The sequence below is a fragment of the Scyliorhinus torazame genome, chromosome 28 (assembly GCF_047496885.1).
Source record: "Scyliorhinus torazame isolate Kashiwa2021f chromosome 28, sScyTor2.1, whole genome shotgun sequence".
Taxonomy (NCBI): Eukaryota; Metazoa; Chordata; class Chondrichthyes; order Carcharhiniformes; family Scyliorhinidae; genus Scyliorhinus; species Scyliorhinus torazame.
In genome coordinates this window covers 42,912,343-42,919,842 of record NC_092734.1, presented here as the reverse complement: position 1 = coordinate 42,919,842, position 7,500 = coordinate 42,912,343, and positions in this window count along the sequence as shown.

Below are 7,500 nucleotides of genomic sequence, written 5' to 3'. Positions count from 1 at the left end.
GTGTTTGTTTTTGTGTGTGCGTGTGTATTTTGTTTTTGTGTGTGTGTATGTTTTTGTTTTTGTGTGTGCGTGCGGGTTTTTTTGTTTTTGTGTGTGTGTGTGTTTGTTTTTGTTTTTTGTGTGTGTCTGTGTTTGTCTTTGTGCTTGTGTGTGTGTGTGTGTTTGTTTTTGATTTTTGTGTGTGTCTGTGTTTGTCTTTGTGTGTGTGTGTGTGTGTGTGTTTGTTTTTATGTGTGTGTGTGTGTTTTTCTTTTTGTGTGTGTGTTTGTTTTTGTGTGTGTGTGTTTTTGTTTTTTGTGTGTGTTTGTTTTTGTGTGTGTGTGTTTTTTTGTTTGTGTGTGTGTGTGTGAGTGTGTTTTTGTTTTTGTGTGTGTCTGTGTGTGTTTGTTTTTGTGTGTGTGTGTGTTTTTGTTTTTGTGTGTGTGAGTGTTATTTTGTTTTTGTGTGTGTGTGTGTTTATCTTGTTTTTGCGTGTGTGTGTATGTTTTTGTTTTGTGTGTGCGTGCGGTTTTTGTTGTTTTTGTGTGTGTGTTTTTGTGCGTGTGTGTGTTTTTGTTTTTGTGTGCGCATGTGTGTGTTTGGTTGTTTTTGTGTGTGTGTATGTGTGTGCTTTTTGTTTTTGTGTGTGTTTTTGTTTTTGTTTGTGTGTGTGTGTTTTTTTGTTTGTGTGTGTTTATTTGTTTGTGTGTGTGTGTTTGTTTGTCTGTGTGTGTTTTTGTTTTTGTGTGTGTGTGTTTTTGTTTTTGTGTGTGTGTGTGTTTTTGTTTTTGTGTGCGTGTTTTTTTTTTGTGTGTGTGTGTGTGTGTTTCTTTTTGTGTGTGTGTGTGTGTTTTGTTTTGGTGTGTGTGTGTGTTTGTTTTTTTGTGTGTGTGTGTGTTTGATTTTCTTGTGTGTGTGTTTTTGTTTTTGTTTGTGTTTTTGTTTTTGTGTGTGTGAGTGTGTGTTTGTTTTTGTGTGTGTGTTTTTTTGTTTTTGTGTGTGTCTGTGTTTTTGTTTTGTGTGTGTGTGTGTTTGTTTTTGTGTGTGTGTGTGTGTGTTTTTGTTTTTGTGATTGTGTGTGTGTTTGTGTGTGTTTGGTTTTGTTTTTTTGTGTGTGTTTGTTTTTGTGTGTGTGTGTCTTTTTGTTTGTGTGTGTGTGTGTGTGTATGTTTTTTTTTGTGTGTGTGTGTGTGTTTTTGTTTTTGTGTGTGTGAGTGTGTTTTTGTTTGTGTGTGTGTGTATGTGTGTGTTTTTGTTTTTGTGTGTGTGTGAGTGTTTTTGCTTTTGTGTGTGTGTGTGTGTTTTTTTGTTTTTGTGTGTGTGTCTGTGTGTGTTTTTTTTTGTTTGTGTGTGTGTGTGTGTTTGTTTTTTGTGTGTGTGTTTTTGTTTGTGTGTGTGTGTTTGTGTGTTTGTGTGTTTTTGTTTGTGTGTGTGTGTGTTTTTGTTTTTGTGTGTGTGTGTTTTTTTGTTTGTGTGTGTTTATTTGTTTGTGTGTGTGTGTTTGTTTGTCTGTGTGTGTTTTTGTTTTTGTGTGTGTGTGTTTTTGTTTTTGTGTGTGTGTGTGTTTTTGTTTTTGTGTGCGTGTGTTTTTTTGTTTTTGTGTGTGTGTGTGTGTTTCTTTTTGTGTGTGTGTGTGTGTTTTTTGTTTTGGTGTGTGTGTGTGTGTGTTTTTTTTGTGTGTGTGTGTTTGATTTTGTGTGTGTGTGTGTTTTTGTTTTTGTTTGTGTTTTTGTTTTTGTGTGTGTGAGTGTGTGTTTGTTTTTGTGTGTGTGTGTGTTTTTGTTTTCGTGTGTGTCTGTGTTTTTGTTTTGTTTGTGTGTGTGTTTGTTTTTGTGTGTGTGTGTGTGTGTTTGTTTTTGTGTGTGTGTGTTTTTGTTTGTGTGTGTTTGTGTTTTTGTTTTTGTCTGTGTGAGTGTGTGTTTGTTTTTGTGTGTGTGTGTGTTTTTGTTTTTGTGTGTGTGTGTGTTTGTTTTGTGTGTGTGGGTGTGTTTGTTTTTGTGTGTGTGTGTGTTTGTTTTTATTTTTGTGTGTGTGTGTGTTTTTGTGTGTGTGAGTGTGTTATTGTTTTTGTGTGCGTGTTTTTTTGCTTTTGTGTGTGTGTGAGTGTTTTTGTTTTTGTGCGTGTGTGTTTTTTTGTTTTTGTGTGTGTGTCTGTGTGTGTGTTTTTTGTTTGTGTGTGTGTGTTTGTTTTTTTGTGTGTGTGTGTTTTTGTTTAAGTGTGTGTGTGTTTTTGATTTTGTGTGTGAGTGTGTGTTTGTTTTTATGTGTGTGTGTTTTTTTGTTTTTGTGTGTGTGTGTTTTTGTTTGTGTGTGTGTGTGTTTGCGTGTGTGTTTGTTTTTGTGTGTGTGTATTTTTTTTTGTGCGTGTGTGTGTTTTTTTGTTTTTGTGTGTGTTTTTTTTTTCATTTTTGCGGGTGTGTGCGTCTGTGTGTGTTTTTTTTGTGTGTGTGTCTGTGTGTATGTGTGTCTTTGTTTATGTGTGTGTGTGTTTTTGTGTGTGTTTGTGAGTGTGTCTATTTGTTTTTGTGTGTGTGTATTTTTTTGTTTTTGTGTGTGTGTGTTTTTGTTTGAGAGTGTGTGTGTTTGTGTGTGTGTTTGTTTTTGTGTGTGTGTGTGTATGTGTTTTTTTGTTTTTGTGTGTGTGTGTGTGTTTTTTTGTTGGTGTGTGTGTGCGTGTGTTTGTTTTTGTGTGTGTGTGTGTTTGTTTTTGTGTGTGTGTGTTTTTGTTTTTGTTTGTGTGTGTTTGTGTTTTTGTTTTTGTCTGTGTGAGTGTGTGTTTGTTTTTGTGTGTGTGTGTGTTTTTGTTTTTGTGTGTGCGTGCGGGATTTTTTGTTTTTGTGTGTGTGCGTGTTTTTGTTTTTGTGTGTGTGTGTGTTTGTTTTTGTTTTTTGTGTGTGTCTGTGTTTGTCTTTGTGCTTGTGTGTGTGTGTGTGTTTGTTTTTGTTTTTTGTGTGTGTCTGTGTTTGTCTTTGTGTGTGTGTGTGTGTGTGTGTTTGTTTTTATGTGTGTGTGTGTGTTTTTCTTTTTGTGTGTGTGTTTGTTTTTGTGTGTGTGTGTTTTTGTTTTTTGTGTGTGTTTGTTTTTGTGTGTGTGTGTTTTTTTGTTTGTGTGTGTGTGTGAGTGTGTTTTTGTTTTTGTGTGTGTCTGTGTGTGTTTGTTTTTGTGTGTGTGTGTGTTTTTGTTTTTGTGTGTGTGAGTGTTATTTTGTTTTTGTGTGTGTGTGTGTTTATCTTGTTTTTGCGTGTGTGTGTATGTTTTTGTTTTTGTGTGTGCGTGCGGTTTTTGTTGTTTTTGTGTGTGTGTTTTTTTGTTTGTGTGTGTGTTTGTTTTTGTGTGTGTGTGTGTGTTTGTTTTTTTGTGTGTGTGTGAGTGTGTGTGTTTTTGTTTTTGTGCGTGTGTGTGTTTTTGTTTTTGTGTGCGCATGTGTGTGTTTGGTTGTTTTTGTGTGTGTGTATGTGTGTGCTTTTTGTTTTTGTGTGTGTTTTTGTTTTTGTTTGTGTGTGTGTGTTTTTTTGTTTGTGTGTGTTTATTTGTTTGTGTGTGTGTGTTTGTTTGTCTGTGTGTGTTTTTGTTTTTGTGTGTGTGTGTTTTTGTTTTTGTGTGTGTGTGTGTTTTTGTTTTTGTGTGCGTGTTTTTTTTTGTTTTTGTGTGTGTGTGTGTGTGTGTTTCTTTTTGTGTGTGTGTGTGTGTTTTGTTTTGGTGTGTGTGTGTGTGTTTGTTTTTTTGTGTGTGTGTGTGTTTGATTTTCTGTGTGTGTGTGTTTTTGTTTTTGTTTGTGTTTTTGTTTTTGTGTGTGTGAGTGTGTGTTTGTTTTTGTGTGTGTGTTTTTTTGTTTTTGTGTGTGTCTGTGTTTTTGTTTTGTGTGTGTGTGTGTTTGTTTTTGTGTGTGTGTGTGTGTGTTTTTGTTTTTGTGATTGTGTGTGTGTTTGTGTGTGTTTGGTTTTGTTTTTTTGTGTGTGTTTGTTTTTGTGTGTGTGTGTCTTTTTGTTTGTGTGTGTGTGTGTGTGTATGTTTTTTTTGTGTGTGTGTGTGTGTTTTTGTTTTTGTGTGTGTGAGTGTGTTTTTGTTTGTGTGTGTGTGTATGTGTGTGTTTTTGTTTTTGTGTGTGTGTGAGTGTTTTTGCTTTTGTGTGTGTGTGTGTGTTTTTTTGTTTTTGTGTGTGTGTCTGTGTGTGTGTTTTTTTGTGTGTGTGTGTGTGTGTGTTTGTTTTTTGTGTGTGTGTTTTTGTTTGTGTGTGTGTGTGTTTGTGTGTTTGTGTGTTTTTGTTTGTGTGTGTGTGTGTGTTTTTGTTTTTGTGTGTGTGTGTGTTTTTTTGTTTGTGTGTGTTTATTTGTTTGTGTGTGTGTGTTTGTTTGTCTGTGTGTGTTTTTGTTTTTGTGTGTGTGTGTTTTTGTTTTTGTGTGAGTGTGTGTTTTTGTTTCTGTGTGCGTGTGTTTTTTTGTTTTTGTGTGTGTGTGTGTGTTTCTTTTTGTGTGTGTGTGTGTGTTTTTTGTTTTGGTGTGTGTGTGTGTGTGTTTTTTTTGTGTGTGTGTGTTTGATTTTGTGTGTGTGTGTGTTTTTGTTTTTGTTTGTGTTTTTGTTTTTGTGTGTGTGAGTGTGTGTTTGTTCTTGTGTGTGTGTGTGTTTTTGTTTTTGTGTGTGTCTGTGTTTTTGTTTTGTGTGTGTGTGTGTTTGTTTTTGTGTGTGTGTGTGTGTGTGTGTTTGTTTTTGTGTGTGTGTGTTTTTGTTTGTGTGTGTTTGTGTTTTTGTTTTTGTCTGTGTGAGTGTGTGTTTGTTTTTGTGTGTGTGTGTGTTTTTGTTTTTGTGTGTGTGTGTGTTTTTGTTTTGTGTGTGTGGGTGTGTTTGTTTTTGTGTGTGTGTGTGTTTGTTTTTATTTTTGTGTGTGTGTGTGTTTTTGTGTGTGTGAGTGTGTTATTGTTTTTGTGTGCGTGTTTTTTTGCTTTTGTGTGTGTGTGAGTGATTTTGTTTTTGTGCGTGTGTGTTTTTTTGTTTTTGTGTGTGTGTCTGTGTGTGTGTTTTTTGTTTGTGTGTGTGTGTTTGTTTTTTTGTGTGTGTGTGTTTTTGTTTAAGTGTGTGTGTGTTTTTGATTTTGTGTGTGAGTGTGTGTTTGTTTTTATGTGTGTGTGTTTTTTTGTTTTTGTGTGTGTGTGTTTTTGTTTGTGTGTGTGTGTGTTTGCGTGTGTGTTTGTTTTTGTGTGTGTGTATTTTTTTTTGTGCGTGTGTGTGTTTTTTTGTTTTTGTGTGTTTTTTTTTCATTTTTGCGGGTGTGTGCGTCTGTGTGTGTTTTTTTTGTGTGTGTGTCTGTGTGTATGTGTGTCTTTGTTTATGTGTGTGTGTGTTTTTGTTTTTGTGTGTGTTTGTGAGTGTGTCTATTTGTTTTTGTGTGTGTGTATTTTTTTGTTTTTGTGTGTGTGTGTTTTTGTTTGAGAGTGTGTGTGTTTGTGCGTGTGTTTGTTTTTGTGTGTGTGTGTGTTTGTTTTTGTGTGTGTGTGTTTTTGTTTTTGTTTGTGTGTGTTTGTGTTTTTGTTTTTGTCTGTGTGAGTGTGTGTTTGTTTTTGTGTGTGTGTGTGTTTTTGTTTTTGTGTGTGTGTGTGTTTTTGTTTTGTGTGTGTGTGTTTGTTTTTGTGTGTGTGTGTGTTTGTTTTTGTTTTTGTGTGTGTGTTTGTTTTTGTGCGTGTGCGTCTTTTTCCTTTTGTGTGTGTGTGTATGTTTTTGTGTGTGTGTGTTTTTGTGTGTGTGAGTGTGTTATTGTTTTTGTGTGCGTGTTTTTTTGCTTTTGTGTGTGTGTGAGTGTTTTTGTTTTTGTGCGTGTGTGTTTTTTTTTGTTTTTGAGTGTGTGTCTGTGTGTGTGTTTTTTGTTTGTGTGTGTGTGTGTTTTTGTTTGTGTGTGTGTGTGTTTGTGTGTGTGTGTGTGTGTTTTTGTTTTTTTGTGTGTGTGTGTTTTTGTTTAAGTGTGTTTTTGATTTTGTGTGTGAGTGTGTGTTTGTTTTTATGTGTGTGTGTTTTTTTGTTTTTGTGTGTGTGTGTTTTTGTTTGTGTGTGTGTGTGTTTGTGTGTGTGTTTGTTTTTGTGTGTGTGTATTTTTTTTGTGCGTGTGTGTGTTTTTTTTGTTTTTGTGTGTGTGTGTGTTTTTATTTTTGTATGTGCGTGTTAGTTTGTTTTTGTGGGTGTGTGTGCGTGTGTTTTTGTTTTTGTGTGTTTGTGTGTGTATTTTTGTTTTTGTGTGTGTGTTTTTGTTTTTGTGTGAGTGTTTTTGTTTGTGTGTCTGTGTGTGTGTTTTTGTTTTTGTGTGTGTGTGTTTTTCTATTTGTGTGTGTGTGTGTTTTTTTGTTTTGTGTGTGTTTGTGTGTGTGTGTGTGTTGTTTTTGTGTGTGCGTGTGTATTTTGTTTTTGTGTGTGTGTATGTTTTTGTTTTTGTGTGTGCGTGCGGGTTTTTTTGTTTTTGTGTGTGTGCGTGTTTTTGTTTTTGTGTGTGTGTGTGTTTGTTTTTGTTTTTTGTGTGTGTCTGTGTTTGTCTTTGTGCTTGTGTGTGTGTGTGTTTTTGTTTTTGTGTGTGTGTGTGTTTTTATTTTTGTGTGTATGTTTGTTTTTGTGTGTGTGCGTTTTTGTTTTTTGTGTGTGTTTGTTTTTGTGTGTGTGTGTGTTTTTGTGTGTGTGTGTGTTTTTTTGTTTGTGTGTGTGTGTGTGTTTTTGTTTTTGTGTGTGCCTGTGTGTGTTTTTGTGTGTGTGTGTTTGTTTTTGTGTGTGTGTCTGTGCGTGTGTGTCTTTGTTTATGTGTGTGTGTGTTTTTTGTTTTGTGTGTGTGTCTGTTTGTTTTTGTATGTGTGTGTTTTTTTGTTTTTGTGTGTGTGTGTGTGTTTGAGGGTGTTTTTTTGTTTTTGTGTGTTGTGTGTGTTTTTTGTGTGTGTGTGTTTGTTTTTGTGTCTGTGTTTTTGTGTGTGTTTTTTTGTTGGTGTGTGTGCGTGAGTTTGATTTTGTGTGTGTGTGTGTTTTTGTTTTTGTGTGTGTTTGTGTGTGTGTGTGTGTTTTTGTTTTTGTGTATGTGTGTTTTTTGTTTGTGTGTGTGTGTGTTTATTTTTGTGTGTGTGTTTGTGTGTTTATTTTTGTGTGTGTGTGTGTTTTTGTGTGTGTGAGTGTGTTATTGTTTTTGTGTGCGTGTTTTTTTGCTTTTGTGTGTGTGTGAGTGTTTTTGTTTTTGTGCGTGTGTGTTTTTTTGTTTTTGTGTGTGTGTCTGTGTGTGTGTTTTTTGTTTGTGTGTGTGTGTTTGTTTTTTTGTGTGTGTGTGTTTTTGTTTAAGTGTGTGTGTGTTTTTGATTTTGTGTGTGAGTGTGTGTTTGTTTTTATGTGTGTGTGTTTTTTTGTTTTTGTGTGTGTGTGTTTTTGTTTGTGTGTGTGTGTGTTTGCGTGTGTGTTTGTTTTTGTGTGTGTGTATTTTTTTTTGTGCGTGTGTGTGTTTTTTTGTTTTTGTGTGTGTTTTTTTTTTCATTTTTGCGGGTGTGTGCGTCTGTGTGTGTTTTTTTT